The sequence below is a fragment of the Panthera pardus genome, unplaced genomic scaffold (assembly GCF_024362965.1).
Source record: "Panthera pardus isolate Hobbes unplaced genomic scaffold, ASM2436296v1 HiC_scaffold_3, whole genome shotgun sequence".
Classification (NCBI taxonomy): domain Eukaryota; kingdom Metazoa; phylum Chordata; class Mammalia; order Carnivora; family Felidae; genus Panthera; species Panthera pardus.
In genome coordinates, this window is record NW_026526876.1 from 59,159,425 (window position 1) to 59,180,265 (window position 20,841).

At 50.6% G+C, this 20,841-nt stretch overlaps 1 long non-coding RNA gene across 1 annotated transcript; it reads right to left on the reverse strand.

The window, feature by feature from the left end:
• Positions 1–1,522: 1,522 nt before the first annotated feature.
• On the reverse strand, positions 1,523–20,438 carry LOC109251881 (uncharacterized). The gene is made up of 3 exons (XR_002073750.2): positions 20,307–20,438; positions 17,192–17,315; positions 1,523–2,549 (listed from the first exon to the last, which is right to left on the reverse strand). It is a non-coding gene; the product is annotated as an uncharacterized LOC109251881 (long non-coding RNA).
• Between the last annotated feature and the right edge of the window lie 403 nt (positions 20,439–20,841).

Here is a 20,841-nt window from a genome sequence, read left to right on the forward strand (position 1 = left end):
GTGTTACACACACACACACACACACACACACACAGTCATGCAAGTATGCACACATACAGCTGAAAGTGTGTGAAGCAATGCTTTGCCTTCCTGTGTGCAATGCCTTCCATAAGTAACGATTCTATTCTACTTTATTCAAAAAATATACATTAATCCTGAACCACTAAATTGATTTCATGACTCATTGATGGATCATAATCTGCGGTTTATTTTTTTTTAATTTTTTTTTCTTAACGTTTTATTTATTTTTGAGACAGGGAGAGACAGAGCATGAACAGGGGAGGGTCAGAGAGAGGGAGTCACAGAATCTGAAACGGGCTCCAGGCTCTGAGATGTCAGCACAGAGCCCGACGCGGGGCTCGAACTCACGGACCGCGAGATCATGCTCTGAGCCGAAGTCGGCCTCTCAACCGACTGAGCCACCCAGGCGCCCCTAATCTGCGGTTTAAAAGCCACTTAAGGTGACAGACTGGAAGGAATATTTGCAAAACATATCTGACAAAGAGCTGTGGATATACAGATTGGTTAGGGCTTAAAGAAAGGAAACCAAAAAAAAAAAAAAAAAAAAAAAAAAAAGGAAGAAGAGGAAAAGAAAGAGGTGCCAGAGCAAGAATCCAATAAAAAATGGGAAAGGGGCATCCGGCTGGCTCAGTCAGTAGAGTGTGTGTGACTCTTGAGCTGAGGGTTGTAGGTTCGAGCCCCATGTTAGACACAGAGATTACTTAAAAAATAAAATCTTGTTTAGAAATGGGCAAAGGAGTTTAACAGGCACTCCCAAAAGAAGAGGGATGAACAGCCAATATGCACATGAGAAGGCAGTGAACATGAGTAGTCATCGGGAGGTGATATGCCATTGCACACCCACGAGAATGGCTAATGTGTAAAAGAAGTGACAATATCAAATGTCAGAGAGGATGCGGAGGAACAGCATTCGTGTGATGTTGGTGGGGATGCAAAATACTCCAGCCACTTTGGAAACAATATGACAGTGCCCTATAAAATTAAACACACACGCACCATATGGCCCAACCATTTCACGTCTAGGTATTTACCCAAGAGAAATTAGCACGTATGTCTGCACAAAGACTAGTACAGTGATGTTCATGGCACCATTATGCATATTAGCCAAAAATGATAATGCAGGGGCGCCTGGGTGGCTCAGTCGGTGAAGCGTCTGATTCTCGACTTCGGCTCAGGTCATGATTTCATGGTTCATGAGTTCGGGCCCCACGTCGGGCTCTGTGCTGACAGGTCAGAGCCTGGAGCCTGCTTCGGATTCTGTGTCTTCCCCTCTCTCGACTCCCCCCCCCCCCCCTCAAACACAAATAAACACTAAAAAATTTCAAGAAAATAAGAAACAAACATGGTAATGCCAATGTCCGCCAAAAGATGAACGGATAAACCAGTTGTAGCACATTGGCATGAAGGACTACTGCTCAGCGATAAAAAGAATGAAATATTAACACATGCAATATATATAAATCTGTTACACATTATGCTGAGTATAGTAAGTCAAACATGAGAGATTACAAACAGTAATTTCATTTATATAAAATTATGGAAAAGACAAAGCGATAGTGACATAAGGCAAATCAGTGGCTGCCTGGGGCTAGGAGAGTGACTGCAAAGGGACTCAGGGGACCTTTAGGGGAACCGCCATGTGCCTATAACTGTACATAATTATCCACATCCATCAAGCTCCACACCTAGGATGAGTGAGTTTTATTACCTATAAATTACACTTCAATGAAACTATTTTGAAAACCTGGAAGACAGACTAGATAGGGGAGAGTTGGAAGGGGTGGGAGACGGAGGGGCAGAGGAGGGCTCCATCGTGAGTCCACGGGCTAAGTAAGGGATGTGCACTGCACCAGAGAGTCATGCGGAGCTGTGCAGGGTTTCGAGCAGGTGGTGTCTTGATCCAATTTGTGTTTAAAGCCGTCACTCGGGCCACTCGGTGGAGAAAGGGTCTGGTGAGAGGAAATTAGGGCCGGAACTGAGGAGGGGTGGGGCTGCTCTGGGAGAGGGCCATTTAAGTGGTAGGAGAGGCTCCAGAGACAGGTTAGAAGGTCTTGGGAGGGAGGCTGGGAAGCCGTGGGGGGCATCTGAATGCATCGGACACTTCTGCCTTAGCAACCAGGGGGACGGGGATGCCTGGGGAGAAAGAGGATGACATCGGGCTGTGACATCTGGCGTCTGAGGAAGTGTTGGGAGGTCAGGGCTTTTATTGGTCCAAGGACTCAGAAGAGTGTTCGCTGAATGCAGTCTTGGGCGTCCTGGTTAAGTCCTGGGAGAGAAAGGGCAGCTGGGGGAGGGTGGGAAGGACGGAGAGTTGAAAGCGTGGTCTGGGAGAGTGAGTGGAGGGTGTTGGAAGGGTGAGTGGGAAGGGCTGGAGAGAATATGTCAATGAGACCAGAGGAAGACAGAGGGGGTGTTAGATAGTGGTCAGAAAGGTCAGCTGCCACAGAGCAGAGCCGTCATGGTCACACGGTCGTGGTCATGGGGGAGGAAGCCTGAGATCGGACAGTAGAGCTGGGGCAGGAGCTCGCCTGCAAGAAAGAAGGGGTAGATGGTGAGGAGACGGCAAGGGAGCAGGGGAGGAAGTGAGAGGCAGGCAGCAGAGAGGGTGAGGAGTCCCGGCTCTGGTCTCTCAGTGCGGGCTCCCCTCCCAAACTTTCATGCTGCTGGGAGCAGCAGCAGCTTCTTCTTGGCAACCGGCTCGCCCTTACTCGTGCTTGGATTAACAGCAAATTCTAGTTTCCTTGCCGACTCATTTCCCACCCTTCAGGGAGTCTGGCAGGAGGCCCTGGCTCCTTCCCTGCCCCCTCCTTCCAGGCAAGAGTGAGCTGCAGAAGGTGTGCAGCAGGCTCAGGGAGGCAGCGCCCAGGAAGCAGAGTGAGACCTGGAAGCCGTCCCTACACCACTGCACAGACCTCCGGCGGCCGACCCCCCGAAGGTTTGGGGGGGCTGCCCAGCCAGTCTTGAGGCCCCAGGGGACACCTCTGCAGCCAGCAGAAACTCCCAGCCCTGCAGCTGGAAGAACCGCCTGAGAAAAGGGGGAGCTAAGAAAAATGACTCTCTGTTAGCCTTGACTGCTTGCGTGGGGAGGGGCAGGGCCCAGCCCTGGGCCTCCGCCAGGCTCCCTGGAGGGTGGGAAAGGAGTTGGCCTGGAAATTGGAATCTACCATTATCCCAGACGCCAGTAAGGGCAAAACGCTTGCCAAGAAGAGGCTGCTTCTGCTCCAAGCATCAAGAAGGTTTGGAAGGGGAGCCCGCACCGAGAGACCGGAGCCGGGACTCTTCACCCTCTCTGCTGCTGTCTGGCGCTGTGACCTTGAACAACCTGCTTACCCAGTCAGGGCTTGGAAATTCCACCCACTGACTCCGGCAGACACACGTTCACTCATGCATTCATTCGTGTTCATTCATTCACTCATTCGCGTTCGTTCATTCATTCATTCATTCATTCGCCCAACAGGCATTTCTCCGCGTCAGCTCCCTTGGACAGAGATGTGCTCTGGGAGGAGTTAAGGCTTTGGAGCGAGAGACCTGAATTCAAATCTCCACCTGCCGCTTGCTAGCCAGGTGACTTTAGGCAAGCTATTTCATTGCTGTGTGCCTCAGTTTCCTCTTCTGCAAAATGGCGGTAAGGATGCCTACCTCAAGGAATCCCACTGTTTTCCCATCTCATGACCAGCCAAGTACATCTTCACACGTATCTCTTCAAGTTCGAGACAGGGGAGTTAACACACATACACTAGACATTAAAAAAAAAAAAAGGGGGGGCGCCTGGGTGGCTCCGTCGGTTAAGCGTCCGACTTCAGCTCAGGTCGTGATCTCGCGGTGTGTGGGTTTGAGCCCCGCGTCGGGCTCTGTGCTGACAGCTCAGAGCCTGGAGCCTGTTTCAGATTCTGTGCCTCCCTCTCTCTGACCCTCCCCCGTTCATGCTCTGTCTCTCTCTGTCTCAAAAATAAATAAAGGTTTAAAAAAAAAAAAAAAAAAGAACACCAACCTCACAAGGTAGGTATAGGGTCAGGTTAAACTAGACAAATAAGTCTTTAATAAACACCGAACGCAGCAGCTATAGGTACACAGCAAGTGTCAGCCTGATGATGACGACGACGATGATGATGATGGGGACCATGAAAACAATGATGATGATGATCTGTGAAGCCCAAGCCTGAGCCTGAAGCATGGAAGGCGTTCAAGAAATTATAGTGATACGGTAGTTACCGTTACTGTGTATCATTGTGTTCTTATGTTACTGTTATTGTGTCGTTGGGTTACTGACATTAACAATCATAACACAACAATATCATCATACATAAGGTGCTTAGGGCTTCCTGAGGTAGCAGCTACTCAAGAAGGCTTTGCTTTTAATACGCTTATTTCAGTGATGGCACCATCATGTGCCCAGCGCCTGACATCTGGTAGGAGCTCAGTGCATCTGGTAGGAGCTCAGTGAGTTTCCTCCCCATCGGCAGAGACCTCAGAGCATCCGGACCCTGGTGAGGGGTCCCTGGTCATCTAGGATGGACTTGGGCACCCCCGGATACCCAGACCAGGGTGTGTGTGAATCTCAGGGTCCTGTGGAGGTCTCTACCCCGGGGCAGCTCAGGATCTGGATCTCTCTCACAGCTGCTGTCGCTAGAGGAGATGGATCTTTCCAGAAAACCTCAGGTCTAGTTCCAGACCAGCCACTGTCCTCTCACCCCCAACTCCACGTTTCTCAGCCCGGGAGCCGGCTAGACTCTGCTCTCCCTGCCCAATATTTATATTCCCAGCTATTTATAACCCAGCCTTAGTGCAGCCATGGTGGGGCTGAATGGACAGTGAGGAATCGGGCCTCCCATCATGTGGGCAGCCCCAGAGGCCCCCGGCACCCAGCAGAACATTTCATTTCCCAAACCATCTCTGTAGCTTTCTTTCTCCTCCCCTGGCTCTGGTCCAGCATCCCTGCGGCTTGGATGACATGGTTCAGTGAGAGGACATTTCACGTGTCCCGATAACTGGTTTGGAGTCGCCTGGGCCGTGGGGTCCTGGTCTGATTGTGGCCTCAAGGTGCTGTGCTTCTCTTCCAAAGCCTCCCCAGCACTAAGGAGGAAGGCGCCCCCTGACGGCTTGCTGTGATGTGGAGGAGTCCCAGATCTGCTACTTACTAGCTGTGTGTCCTTGAACAAGTTACTTAACCTCTCTGAGTCTCCATTTCCTATCCCGTACAATACAAAGAGAGTCCCACTGCAGAGTCCCCATCAGGGCCGAGAAAGTGTTTGAGGAGCTCCTGTAGCACAGTGCCTGGCACACAATCGCTGTGTCTCTCTCTTCCTCTTACCTCTCCCCAAACGCTGAACCCTGGATCACCCCCAGCCTGGAAACTCTGAATCCGCTCACGGCTCTTCATGCTTTTCCCGGGGTCTGCCATTGAAAAGGGGATCAACGTGAGGAACAGAGCCTTGGCCTCATCTCCGGCTGTCTGGGGGCTCCCTACCTATATTGTCTGAATTGGAGCTGGTCAAGGACAGTAGCACTTCCAGCCTGAGCCTGAGTGACCACAGAAACTCAGGCCCGAGGGGAGGAGGGATGATGGACGGGGCAGAGTGTGGCTGCGTGAGGAACTCTGGAAGCTCACAGGAGAAAATGAGTTCTAAGCGGAGAGTTGGGGCCAGGCCCCATCCAAGGACCTCCTGGCCACTCTGCTGAGATGCGGCCTCCGAGTGGCTTTGTGGAGGCGCTGAGACCTGGCATCGTGAACGCGGATGGGTCTCCCACACGGGGCTCGAGCAGCACCCAAGAGCCTGAGGCTCAGCTGAGGAGCCCAGAAATCCCTGAGGGGCACGGTGAACACAGCACCTGCCATTACCAATGGGGCCGGAACCTGAGAAATCCTGCTCACAGGGCCCGGTCATGGCTGGGTGGCCTGGGAGAGAAGCTTGGCCCAGGCTAAGGGCTAGTGTGTGTTAGGTTTTTCATCACACTTGAACAGGTGGACTCTGTGTGTGTGCCGATACAGGCATGGGTGTGGGGGGGGGGGGAAGGGGGGTTGGGAGCAGGGGTACGGGACTTAAAATTTACTCCAGATCACTCTGAATCCCCTTAGAGACTCCCACTAGCCTGTGAGCTTTGGAAGGAAAGGACTGTATCTAGCCTGTTCGATGCAGTCCCCCAGGGTCCAGTACACAGCCTGGGATGCTCACGAATGAGTGAAAGGACAAAGGAATGAATAAATGATGAGAGACGAAGAGCCGGCCAGACGTGGGCAGAGGAACAAGGCTCAGGAGCCCTTGGCCTGTTGTCCCCACTCCTCCCCACCCCTGGCCAAGCCACACCTTGGGATAGTAGAGGCAGCTGGTGCAGGGCAAGGAGTTTCCCAGCCCTGCTGCCTACAAGCTGGGTGACCCCCGGCTCGTTTACCGTCCCTGAGCTTCGTGATCCTTAAGGCTGTCTGGGCAGAGAGGTTTCTTCAGGTAAATAAGTCAGATGGGTAAAAGGGCGTAACATGGCCAGCGCTCACTGCACGGGCGTTTTCCTTGGCCAGGCAGGGGTGGGTGGGCAGAAACTCACCCTCCCACCGCAGCACCCTGCCCTGCTTTCTCTTCCTGTCGCAAGGCAGCCCCAGCTCCCCAGGACGGGCCGGCAGCCGCTGAGCTGCCTGCCGCCTGCTGGCCTGCAGCCAGGCCCAGAGCAGAACTGAGGGCCGCCCCCGCCCCCCCCATCCCTGTCATCCCTGCAACAGCCACTTGCTTTCTTCCTGCCTCCCCAGCCCCCACTGCCACCCTCTCTCTGTCCCTACCCTCCTTCCTTCAGTGACTTCCCCGCCTCTCTCTGCCTTCCTTCCAGACACCGTTCCAGCCCACTGCAGAAGAACAGAACAGAAACAAACCTCCTCCTCATCCCTCTTCTATTGTGGCGGTGCTCATGGCCCCCTCCTCATGGGCTCCTGGACGCCTGTCCCCACCACCCCCACCCCCTTCGCTCACAAGGCTCAGCCTGTGAGGGGAATGGGCCTTTCACCTGAGTGAAAATACCACTGATTCAGGGAGCAGAGCTCGGGGGGGGGGGCTGGCCTGACCTCCCGGTCCTGCTCCGCATCTCAGGTAGGAGCTAACTCCTTCCAGGATTTGGCTGCCTTTTCCCACAAACATGGACCCACTCACCCATCTCTAGGCTCTGTGCCGCTCAGGCTGAGATGGCAAGAGCCCGACCAGGGAGGTCAGCAGTGGCTTCTCAGTAGTACCCTGCGCCCAGGCACCTGTTGCACTCTCTCCAGAAAATACATCACAGAGCATCCCACTGGGGCCAACCCCCTTACTTCAAAGCCGATGCAGAAAATGTGCAGACAAATAAACAAACATACAAAGAGACAATAAACAAAATCCTCTTCTTCATTTAGATAGAGTTTGTGCGAAGGGCGGGTCAGAGACTCTGGAAGGACCCAGCATCGTCGCTTGAACAGTAAGAAGTTCTGGGATTCTGGGCTGGTGGCTAGGGGAAGGAGGACAGATCAGAATAGTACAAAATACAGGCAGGGGCTGGAGCTGGTGAGGCCTGGGTTTGAATACCAGTTCTTCAATTTGCTAGCTGGGTGGCCGGGAGCTGGGGATGTTGCCTCTCTATGGTCTGGAGCGTTTTCTTCCAGTAGAATAAAGTGAGATCTTCCCGAGCTGATCCTCCCACAGAAAACAACTCTAGACAACACACACGCACCCTCAAAGTACTGAAGAATGAATTAAACCAAGTAGACACTGGAAGAAGGGAATGACAGGGAGGAAGTTACCCATTTTTTATGGCTTGGATCTCGAGAGCAGGCCGCACTTAGCACAGCACAGATTGAAAACCTGTCTCTCCGGCCTAAAGAAACAGAGGACAAATTCAGATCAACCACGGCCACTGGGAAGCAGAGGGGGCAACCCCAGAAAGAAGAGGTGCAAAGGGGGAGACCCCCAGATCCTGTGTATAACCGTGGCTCAAACCTCTGGCTGATCCCCAAACCACATATGCACGGAAGCAACTTCAGCTGGGGGAAAATGTAAACAAATAAACAAACCCCAAACTGAGCTGAGATTTGGGCTGCCATCCAAGAGCAGAGTTTGAAGGTAACGGCCTAATAAAACAAAAATTCAACACATTTTGAGAATATTACAGAACCCAGAGTCCCTTCAAAGTAACATGAACGATGTCCAGGATATAGCCTGTTCCTCTAAAGTCATGTCCTCAGGCCTCAATGGAATTAAAGTAGAAATCGATACCAGGAAGATAGCTGGAAAATTCCAAAGTATTTGGAGATGAGACAACACACTTCTAAATAACACATAAATCAAAGAAGAAGCCTTGGGAGACATTTTTTAATATTTTGAACTATATGAAAATGGTAGTTATCATTTTGGCAATTGCCAAAACTGGCAATCAGAGGTTGAATCAGCCAATGGCCAATTGCTTCGTCAATCATGACTACATAATGAAGCCTCCATAAACCCCAAAGGGACAGCGTGTTGGTCCTCTTCTTTCTTTTCAGAAAGCTTGGGGAACCAGGAAGCTTTCATGTGCAGTAACTGGGCCCCACGCTCCACAAGGACAGAAGCTCCTTTGTTCAGGACTTTGCCCCATGTATCTCTTTATCCAGTAGCCTTTGTCACCATCCTTTAATAAACTTGTAAATGAAACTGAGTGTTTCCCTGAGTTCTGTGAGTCACTCTAGCAAATGAGTCTATAGTGCAGGTGCCTGGGGCTTGTGACAGGTGTCTGAAGGGGTGAGGGGAGCCATCGTGGTGGACCGAGTCCTTAAGCTGTGGAATCTGATGTCATCTCTAGGTACACCTTGTCCGAATTGCTTGGTGTTGTGTGTGGGGACCCGACCCCCAGGTACACATTAAAATCAGGTCAAAGAACTCTAAAAGAACCCTCCCATACCAAATGTGGTGGATGTTAATTCAGCACGTGGAAGCTGAACAGACACTGTGTGGGGAGGAGACTGTTCATTCTCAGGGTGTGATGGAGGGCCGGTGGGGCCCCACAGAGCAGGCCCGGCTGCCCTAAGCACAGGGACATTGGCCCAGACAGGATCCTGATTTGTGCTTGGTCACCAGACTGTCTTGTGCTTTTCCTGTCTGCTCCGTCTGCCTTCCAGCCTATAGGAGGGACAGCAGTGCAGGCAGAGGAGGGAGCCCAGGAGGGAGGCCAGCAGCTTCCGGGCCTGTCCTGACCACTTGCACTGAACCCTGGGCTGGTCATGGCATTGCTCTGCAAGGCATTCTGGACCCCAGCTGCCACCGAATTGACCTCATCTATAAAGCAGCAACTCAGTCTAGGGCCGAAAATCCCAGCCAAGGGCTGGAAGGACTGGAAGGGAGAGGAATTTTACTTACAAGAACAAAGCTAGAGGAAGACTCCCAGGGCAAAAAGCACAGCGTTTCCTTTTACAGAGCCGTGACCAAAGCCCCGTCTGTGGAAAGAACAGCCTTACCGCCTTATGATTTAAAAGAAAGGCCTCCGAGTAGGGACTCTGGGCTCCTTCCCGTGTCTAAGCCTATCCCTGGGGCAGGACGCCTTTGTAGAAAGAGCTCCTTGAAACCAAGCAGACTGGATTTCGAGCCGTGGCTCTGCCAGGTTCCAAGAGTGTGGCCTCGGGCGTCACCTCACCCCTCTGTGTGCCTTGTGTCTACCTCTGCTGCAGAGAGACTGGTGAGCAATTGTTGTACATCTCTCTCTCCCTCCGGCTTCCCCACCCCCTTCTTACAGCAACACCCTTGATCTTCACTTGGAAGGTGTATCCCTCCCCGGCTCGCAAGTCTGTGAGGTCGAGGAAGGACCCATACCTCATTTAGGTGTTACCTTAGGATGGGGCCTGGAGCAGTTGGTAGGAGCCTCCACCCCTGTGACATTGCCCTCCTCTGGTGGAATGAGAAGCTCGGGAACAGACCAGTGACCTGAGCTGATCCTAGTGTGAATGGCTGGGCTTCTGCAAGAGCGTCCGGAAAAGAGGTTTCTGCTCTCCCACTGGCCTCAGAGCTCTAGAGAGTGAACCTGCAGCCATATGGAGACTGGGAGTGGAGACCCAGGGCTGCTGGGGCAGCTCCATGGTGCCAGCCTCAAGGAGGGAAGAGCCGAGAGACAGGGGGCCTGGGAGACATCACTGCCTCAGGATCCAGCCATGCCTGAAGCCAGATCTACCCATCTTGGACTTTTGGTCACATAACCAGTACATTTCCTCTATTGCTCAAGCCTATTTGACTTGGGTCCTGTGTCACCTGGAACAAAAATGTCCTAATCAACTCAGATTAATAATACTCGTTTCAGCAGGTTACGATAGGACTCAACAGAATTCTGTCCTTAGGTTATAAGCTTTTTGAGGACCGGCACCGTTTGATCCACATGCGTGTTCTCAGTGGCTGACCCATAGCAGGTGCTCAAATGTTTGTAGAATGAGTAAATGTGTTTAAATGCCCCTAAAGCTTATAAGATTCTTTTTACTTTATTTTGTTTTTAAGTTTTAAGTTTATTTAATTATCTTGAGAGAGAGAGACAGAGAGAGCTTGAGCAGGGAAGGGACAGAGAGAGGAGGGAGAGAGGATCCCAAGCAGGCTCCACACTGTCAGTGCAGAGCCCGATGCGGGGAATCGAACTCATGAACCATGAGATTGTGACCTGAGCAGAAATCAAGCGTCGGGTACTTAACCGACTGAGCCATTTAGATGCCCCATCTTTTTTTTTTTTAGAGAGAGAGTGAGTAGGGGAGGGACAGAGAGAGAAAGAAGGAGACAGAATGAGAATCTCAAGCAGGCTCCACATCCAGTGTGGATGGAGCCTGACACAGGGCTCGATCTCACTACCCTGGGATCTTGACCTGAATCGAAATCAAGAGTTAGGCACTTCACTTAGGACATTTTTGACTGAGCCACACAGGTGCCCCAAAGATTCTTAACAAATGTTAGCTCATATTATGATCCCATCAAAGTTAACCTTATCTTCTCTTGTTCCATATTTCCCTTCTAAATGTGGAAAATGAGTCAACAATCCCATGCCTAGGTGCCCCAATTCATTAAATGACGAAGTTAGCAGTATCTGTTGACTGCCTGGTACATTCCAGTGCTGGGCAGAAGTCCGGTGATTAACAAGAATGACCCATAAAGCTGCTCCCATATAGTCTCAGCCACTACACGTAGTGTATGATAGGGGCACCTCGGTGGCTCTGTCAGTTAAGCATCTGACTTCAGCTCAGGTCATGATCTCACGGTTCGTGAGTTCAAGCACCGCATTGGGCAGTCTGCTGTCAGCACAGAGCCCGCTTCGGATCCTCGGTCCCCCTCCCTCTGCTTCTGCCCCGCTCTCTCTCAACAATAAATAAATAAATAATAAATAAATAAATATTTGCCCCGCTCTCAACAATAAATAAATATTTGAAAATAAATAACTAGGGGTGACTGGGTAGCTCAGTCGGTTAAGCCTCTGACTTTGGCTCAGGCCATGATCTCGCGGTTCATGAGTTCAAGCCCTGTGTTGGACTCCGTGCTGACGGCTCAAAGCCTGGAGCCTGCTTCGGATTCTGTGTCTCCCTCTCTTGCTCTGCCCCTCCCCCACTCCCTCCCTCCCTCCCTCTCTCTCTCTCTCTCTCTGAATAAACATTAAAAAACCTTTTTAGGGGCGCCTGGGTGGCTCAGCCGGTTAAGCATCCGACTTCGGCTCAGGTCATGATCTCGCGGTCCGTGAGTTTGAGCCCCACATCAGGCTCTGTGCTGACAGCTCAGAGCCTGGAGCCTGTTTCAGATTCTGTGTCTCCCTCTCTCTCTGACCCTCCCCCATTCATGCTCTGTCTCTCTCTGTCTCAAAAATAAATAAACGTTAAAAAAAAGTAAATAAATAAAATAAAAAACCTTTTTTAAAAATAAATGATATAAGTAAGTAAATAAATAAATACAGAGTGTATAATAGGTGACCGTGGAGATGAACAGCAGTGCTGTGGGGACACAGAGCAGGAGCAGCTCACCCTGACCTAGACGGTTAGACAAGGTTCCTCTGAGGAAGTGCTTACAGGGGCCCAAGGCTGGGGAGTGGGGGTGGGGTGGGAGAGGGCTGCAGGAAAAGGAAGCAGCCAGTGCAGGAGCACGGAGAGAGAGAGAGGAGTGTGGCCCTGAGGAGGCCGGGAGGATGGAGGAGGAGGCCCTCTGAAGCCATGCTGAAGACTTTGGACACAGGCTTAGAGCAGAGTGTGACACATGCTCAGACTGGCACCGTTGGCCGCTCTCCGTGGCCGAAGCGTGAAGGATGGTGCTACCCACCCAGCGTTTGCGTCCCCACCCCCCAAATTCATGTGGTGAAATCCTAACCCCCGGAGGTGATGGTATCAGGAGGCGGGGCCTTACGGAGGTGATTTGGTCCAGGGCTGTGGGATCAGCGCCCTTAGAGAAGAGACCCCAGACAGCCTTTGCCTCTTTCACCACTGAGGACGCAGTGAGAATACGGTCCTCCGTGAACCGGGACGAAGGCCTCACTAGACGCAGAATCCGCCAGTGCCCCAGAAGTGTGAGAAGTACATTTCTGTTTAGAAGCTACCCAGTCCATCATATTTTGTCACAGCAGCCGGAGCGGACCGAGACAGATGATTGGGGGGGGGGGGACAGGACACCAGACACGGGGCAGTGGTCCCCAGGGAGATGCCGGGGGCCTGAGCCCAAAGGAGAGGCAAAGGGATGGAGAGAAGTGGGCTAGATCCAGGGGTGTTTCAGAGAGCAAATAGTGATGAGGACGACGTTGGGAAAGAGGGAAAGGGAGAGATCACAGGGCAGCTGGGAGGACGATGTGGCTATTCCCTGGAAAGGTCTGGACAGGGAAAGGCAAGATGGGCAGTCACATCCTCCTCCTCCTTCCACCACTTAAGGAAAGCTCAGCTCAGGGCATGTTGTTCCCGGGCTTTCGGGGCAGGCAGAACAGCTGTGACCCCAGCTGGATGTCCGAGGGCAGCACTGAAGTTGGGAGGAGGGAGGAGGAGACTGACAGCAGCTGTCCCCCACGCAAGAACAGGAGGACAGAGGCACAGAGACACAGCGAGAGAGAAGGAGAGACACTGGGGGAAGTGGACTTTTAAAAGTGTTGCTGCAGGGGTGCCTGGGTGGCTCAGTCCTTTAAGCTTCCGACTCTTGGTGTCGGCTCAGGTCACAATCTCACAGTTCGTGAGATTGAGCCCCACGTCGGGCTCTGTGCTGACAGTGTGGAGCCTGCTTGGGATTCTCTCTCTCCGTCTCTCTGCCCCTCCCGTGCTCTCTCTCTCCCTCTCAAAATAAATAAATAAACATTAAAAAAAAAAAAAGTGTTGCTGGGTTATCATTTATTCTCCGTGCTGGTTTCCTAGGGCTGCACCAAATCACCACAGACTTAATGGCTTAAGAGGATCAAAATTCATTCGCTCACAGTTCTGGAGGCCAGGAAGTCTGAAATCAGGATGTTGTCTCCACATGGCCTTCTCTTCTCCCTCTCCTCTGTGTATCTCTTATAAGGACACTTGTCATTGGATTTAGGGCCCACCTGGATAATCCAAAATGATCTGCTCTTTAGATGCTTAAAATTACAACTGCAAAGACCCTTTCTCCAAATCAGGTCACATTCATGGGTTCTGGGGCTTAGGAGGTGGACATATTTTTTGAGGGGGCCAGGGCGGGGGGTACCATGTAATCAACACATTCCCTTTTAGCATTTTCTTAAGGGATGACAGTGAAAATTTCAATCACTTAAGAAAAAAATTTTTAATGTTTATTTTTGAGAGAGAGAGAGAGAGACAGAGAGACAGAGCTCGAGTGGGGGAGGGGCAGAGAGAGGGAGGGAGACACAGAATCGGAAGTAGGCTCCAGGCTCTGAGCCGTCAGCACAGAGCCCGTCTTGGGGCTTGAACCCATGAGCTGTGAGATCATGACCTGAGCCGAAGTTGGACGCTTAACCAAACTGAGCCACCCAGGCACGCTCACTTTGTAATTATTTTCGTTATAACAGCTTTATTGGGATATAATTCACATGCCATAAAACTCAACACATTCAAGTATGCAATTTGGCGGTTTTTAGTGTATTCTGAGTTATGCGGATGTCGCCACACTTTTAGAACATTTTTATCATCCCCCAAATGGTTTTTAGTACCCATTAGCTGTCACTGTCAATCCTGCCATCTCCCACGGCCCTAGGTAACCACTGTTCTATTTTCCGTCTCTGTAAGTTTGCCAATTCTGGACGTTTCATATAAATGGAAGCACATGTGTTCTTTTGTGACTGGTTTCTTTCACTTAAGTATAATGTTTGCAAGGTGCATCCATGTGATGGCATGTTTCAGTATTTCATAAGGACAAATGATATTGCACTGTGTGGATATACCATATTTTGCTTATCCATTCATCAGTTGATGGACATTTGAGTTGTCTCTACCTTTCAGCTACAATGAATAATGCTGTTATGAACGGCCATGTACAAGTATCTGGATGGCCCTATGGTTTCATTTCTCTTGAGTGTATATACCTAGAAATGGAATTGCTGGATCAAATGGTAACCCTGTGTTTCACTTTTTGAAGAACACCCACTTTGTTTCCCAAAGTGGCTGCACCATTTTACATTCCCACTAGAAGTAGACGAGGGCTCCAATTTCTTCAAATCTTTATCAACACTTATTATCTGTCTTTTCCATTACAGCCATCCTGGTGGGTGTGAAGGAATATCTCATTGTGGTTTTGATTTGCATTCCCCTGCTGGCTAATGGTCTCCAACATCTTTTGATGTGCTTCTTGGCCGTTTGTATAGCTCCTTGGAGACATGTCTATTTAGATCCTACTTCCCATTTTTAACTGGGTTATTTGTCTTTTTATTATTGAGTTCCAAGAGTTCTTTATGTATTCTAGATACAAGCCTGTTAACTGATAAATGATTTGCAGATGTTTTCTCCCATTTGTGGGTCATTTTTTTTTTTTCTCTCATGATAGTGTCCTTTGAAAAACAAAAGTTTTTGATTGTGATGATGTCCAGGTTATCTACTGTTTTCGTTTGATTGTGCTGTCATAGTCACATCTAACCAATGACAAGTCCAAGGTCATGAATCTACCCCACGTTTTCTTCTAAGAATTTTACATTTTTAGCTCTCATATCTATTTTATAAATGTATATTTATTTATTTATGTTTTTGAGAGAAATAGAAAGGGAGCACAAGCAAGGTAGGGACAGAGAGAGGGAGACACAGAATCCCAAGCAGGCTCCAGGCACTGAGCTGTCAGCACAGAGCCCAACGCAGGGCTTGAACCCACGAACTGTGAAGTCATCACCTGAGCCAAAGTCAGAGGCTTAACCGACTGAGCCACCCAGGTGCCCCTCTAATTTTTTTAGGTAAGCTTTATGCAAATGTGGGGCTTAAACTTGTGACCCCGAGATCAAGAGTCGCATGCTCTACCGACTGAGCCAGCCAGGCGCTGTTTGATTATTTTTGATCCCTATGCAATGTTTTGAGAGTGATAACGCCTGAAAAGGTCCACAGGTGGCAGCTGAGGAAGCTGTGGTCATGAGAAGGTCTGTGTGGCCTTTGAAGAAGACCTTCCCCATGCCTTTCCTTCCCCTTCCCATTACTGGGGGTCCACACTCGATGGGATGCTGTCATCCGAGGGTGGGGTGCTCCTCATGGAAGGGAGTCCTCCAACCCAGCTGAGAGGCCCGTTACAGATCTGCAGGGGTGGACACAAGCTATAGATCAAAACTGCAGGGAGAGAGTCGAGGACCAGAGAAGCCGGTTCTCCGGAATCCTCCCCAAACTGAGGGAGCTGGAGCAGACCGCCAGTGAGACGGAACATGTGGTCAAAACAAAAGAATCCGCCCACCGGATTTATCTAGATGTGGGAAGACAGATAATGCCAAGCATCGGTGAGAATGTGAAGCAACTAGAACTCTCATACCCCGCTGGTGGGGGTGGAAACTGCCACAGCTACTTTGGAAGGTGGCAAGTCGCTGCTAAAATAGAGTACACGCCTCGCCTATGACTCAGCTTTTCCCAGACAGAGGTGTGCACACGCTCTCCACGATGTGGACCAGGAATGCTTGCGAAAGCACTAGCCTGAAAAACCCAAACCTGGAAACAACCCCAAAGTCCACCAACAGCATAATAAATGAATGAATAAATGAATAAATAAACTGTGGCACGTTATATCATGAAATTTTATATAGCAGTGAGGATGCATAAGCCACAACATGAATAAATCTCGGGAATGCAGCATTAAGGAAAAGAAGTCAGGTTCAAAGGGCATGTATTATATTATCATATTTATATAAATTAAAAGGCAGGACATTTTTTAAAAAAAATTCTTAATGTTCATTTTTGAGAGAGAGAGACAAAGAGAGAGACAGAGAGACAGAGCATGAGCAGGAGAGGGGCAGAGAGAGAGGGAGACAGAAACCAAAGCAGGCTGCAGGCTCTGAGCTGTCAGCACAGAGCCTGATGTGGGGCTTGAACTCACGAACGGTGAGATCATGGCCTGAGCCGAAGTCAGGTGCTTCACTGACTGAGCCACCCAGGTGCCCCAAAGGCAGGAAAATTAAAAAAAAAAAAAAGAAAAAAAAGAAAAAAAAAAAAGCAGGAAAACTAATGGTGATAAGAACCAGAATAATGGTCACCCTTGGGGAGAGTAGTGACTAGAAGGGGGGCTATTTTCATTTTCTTTTTTTTTTTTTAAGTTTATTTTTTTGAGAGACAGAGCAGAGGAGGAGAAGAGACAGGGGAAGAGAGAGGATCCCAAGCAGGCTCTGCACTGTCAGCACAGAGTCCCGATGTGGGACTCAGTCCCATAACCATGAGATGATGACCTGAGCCGAAATCAAGAGCCGGACGTTTAACCGACTGAGCCACCCAGGCAACCCCTGCATTTTCTTTCTTTATCTGGGTGCTCCTTGTAAGTCTTGGATGTGTTCACTTTGAAAATTCACCCAAATGTACACGGATTATTAGTCTTTTTTTGGGCATATTTGTTAAATCATAAGATTTACAGAAAAAAAAAACAGAAGGAGCAGAAGCTGGGTGTGACACAGTGGTCAGGGGTGGGGTGGGATGATTGTCATGTACAGCTGGCCCAGGGTCATGGTTCCTCTTTGATCATTGTTGTTGGGGTTCTTTTGTTTTTAATTTTTATAAGTTTTTTTTTTTTTTTTTTAAAGTAGGCTCGACACATAACATGGGGCTCAAACTCACGAGGCTGAGATCAAGAGTTGCATGCTGTACTGACTGAGCCAGCCAGGTGTCCCCCGGGGATCCTCTTACGTGTGGTCGACACACTCTCAGCAGACGGGGGCAGGTGCTCACAAGTGGCAGAGCCCTGGCACGCGGATGTGCGGAAGGTGGAGAGCAAATTAGTTAATGAATCTCTTCCTTCCTTCCTCCACTCCCTTCCTTCCTCCTTCCTTCCTTCCTTCCTTCCTTCCTTCCTTCCTTCCTTCCTTCCTTCCTCCCTCCCTCCCTCCCTCCCTCCCTCTCTCCTTCCTTCCTCCCTCCCTCCCTCCCTCCCTCCTTCCTTCCTTCCTTCCTTCCCTTATTACAGTTTCAGGACCCATTTATTGAATATTATTGAATATTCACATCAGCCAAGCGCTAAGTACACAAAGCTAAGTAATTTACAATCCCTGTCCTCTAGGAGCTCATGGTCCAGTGGGGAGAGCAGATCTAAAAAGAAATGAGTGCAGGGTGCCTGGGTGACTCAGTCTGTTAAGTGTCCAACTTTGGCTCAGGTCTTGATCTCAGGATTTGTAAGTTCAAGCCCGTATCAGGTTCTCTGCTGCCAGTGCACAGCCCACTTTGGATCCTCTGTCTCCTCTCTGCCCCTCCCCACTAACACTCACTGTCTCTCTCTCTTTCTCAAAAACAAATAAACATTTAAAAAAATAAATAAAGGTAAAAAGAAGTCAGTGCAATCTAGAGGGAAAGAGGCCCTGAGAGGAATCCATACCGACAGTATGGCCAGATTAGGCTGGTTGGGGATCAGGACAGGAATGGGCAACAGTCAGGGAAATATTCTCAAAGGAGGTGACACAGGACCGAGGACCTTAAGCAGGTGCCAGTGTGGCAGGCTGCAGAAGGATGTCCTGGTAGACAGAACAGCCAGCTTGGCTCCCCTCCTCTTGGAACTAGATAGGATCAGGAGGTGGGAATGAAAACTAGGGGAGGGGGGCAGGTCAAGAAGCAAAGAGGAGGGGCCTGGAGGTGACTCCACGGTGTTGGAGGATACAGACGACTGTGCTCTTGACTGCTGGCTAGAGAGGAATCCAAAACGATCCCAGTAGCAAGAGGCTGAGATGATTTTTGGAGTTGTGGAGTCTCACCTGTGAAGTGCACCGATGGCCCTCTCCTCAGGGGTCCAGGCCAGCAGAGCAAATGTGCAAATCCGGCCGGGTGTGAGGCAGTACGGAGTGGTGGGGTCTGTGGACCTTGACTCTCCTCAACCGCTCACAGCTGTTCAGATTTTGTTCTTTTCTTTTTTTGCCTTTGATGTTTATTTGTTTTTACGAGAGAGAGAGAGACAAATGCAACTGGGGGAGGGGCAGAGAGAGAGGGAGACACAGAATCCGAAGCAGGCTCCAGGCTCTGAGCTGTCAGCACATTTCCTGACGCAGGGCTTGAACTCACGTACCTGGAGATCACGACCTGAGCCGAAGTCAGATGCTCAACTGACTGAGCCACCCAGGCGCCCCGGGATTTTGTTGTTTTCAACATGTGGTGCAGGCCCCACAGAACAATCTGGTCGCTGAGTCCCATCCAGCACTCGGCTGCCCGTTTGCAGCCTCTGGACAAACTTATCTCCAAGGCATTTCCAGTTACAACGAGTGATTTCTGTAATCGAGGGTGTGAGTGATGAGGGCATTGCTGAACATCTGTGGTCACACAAGGTGAAGCGTCCTCCGAGTTTCCTCCTTTCCTGACAGCATCTCTCAGTGCACAGGGCTACCCTGGGAGCCCTTCGCAGCTTTCCATGTCTGTCAGGGGCAGAACTCGGAGAGGTCGGTTTTCCACTGTGGAAAAATACTGGCAACCCTAACAGGTCTGGATCCACGTTCTGGAAAATCCCGCGGCCAAGGGCCTTGGATGCACAGATGTCCTGTGACCAGGGCAGGAAGACTTCTGGAGTCTGCAGGACGAGGCGCCTTCTTCTCTGGGAAGACCTACTATGTGCCAAGTAATGGCCTGGTCCCTAAGCTCATGGCAGCCGCATAATGGTACCTTAGGATATTTATTTTGATTAACCCTCTTTCAGAGGGATGCTGTGTTTTAGAGAAGTTAAGTGACTTGCCCAAGGCCTCACCATGGCAAGCAACAGAGCCACTGAAGCTAGAACTCCAAGCCACTGGAGAATGGTCTACGACAACCATACCCTTGAGGATGAGCCCGTGTCTGGTCCTAGATTCAGAGAGGGGAGGTGAACCCTTTCAGGCCACATAGCTAGCGGGTAGTATATTAGGTATTATTCACCCTCCATTTATTTATTTATGTATAACGTTTTATTTATTTATCTTGAGAGAGAGAGTACAAGCAGGGGAGGGGCAGAGAGAGAGGGAGAGAGAGAGAATCCAAGCAGGCTCCGTGCTGTCAGCGCTGAGCCCCACTCGGGGCTCAATCCCATGAACCATGTGATCATGACCTGAGCTAAAATCAAGAGTCGGACACTTGCCCGGCTGAACCCCCCAGGTGCCCCCACCCTCCATTTATTTATTCTTTCAAAAATTGTCCTTGAGGATCTGCTCTTTATTCAGGTACTTTCTGAGCACCTGCCAGCCACTGCTCTAGGCTCTGTGGACACAGCAGTGGACAAAACAGACAACGATCCCAGGCCTCACTCGGTTCATGTTCCAAAGGCGGAAAGAGGTGGTGAACAGATAAACAACTAAGCTAGGGAATCGATGGGGAAATGGGAAGTCCCGCGGGAGAAAAGAAATGGGGGAAGACAGATGGGGTGTGTAGGGGGTGTTGCTGGGTTCAAGAGGGGGGTGAGGCAAGACCCCACCGACAAGGCGACGTTTGAGATAAAACCGGAGGAAGTGAGGAAGGGAGCCCTGGCCGTTTCTGAGGAAGTATACTAGATGAAGGGAACAGCGGAGGCGCTAAGGTGGCATGGGTCTGACGTGTGGCGGAGGCCAGTGTGGCGGGAGCAGGAGGGGGAGGGGGAGAGGGGACAGGTGAGGTCGGTGAGGGCACGAAGGTGGGGGATCTGGGGGCCAGATGATGCCGGGGCCTCGCAGGCCACTGTGCAGACTGGCTTTTACTCTGAGTCAGTGGGAGCCATTGCAGGGTTCTGAGCAGAGGAGTGATATGACCTCACCTGCTTCTCCTAGGATCACTCTGGTTGCCGGGTGGGGAGACAGACTTCACGGGGCAGGAGCCGGGCCACCGGTCGGGAGGCAATCACAGTGATCCAGGCAGGAGAGAATGGGGCGCAGGCCAGGGGGCAACAGCAGAGGTGGTGAGAAGTAGGCAGACCCCAGATCTGCTTGAAGGTAGATCGGGTGGATTCGATACAGCAAATGAGGCAAGGGGAAGAGGAATAATAATATCAGAGTTTTGGACGGAGTTATGGGAAGGATGGGGTTGCCACTTCTGCCACGAGAAAAAGCATGCGAGGAGAAGGTTTGGGGAGGTTCAGAAGTTCGGCGTTGGGCATGGTAGTTGGGGATGCCTCTTGGGTTTCCAAGTGGGGATCCTGAGGCAGTACACTGCAGGGAGTATGGGGAGAAGTCAGGACATGGGAGCCTGTCCGTGAACTTAAAGAGCTCTCTGGCTGGCTGGGAAGGGATCGCTGACACTGGATAACCTGTGGGAGTCCTTGGCACTTAGGTGCTATCTATTAAATGGGGGTG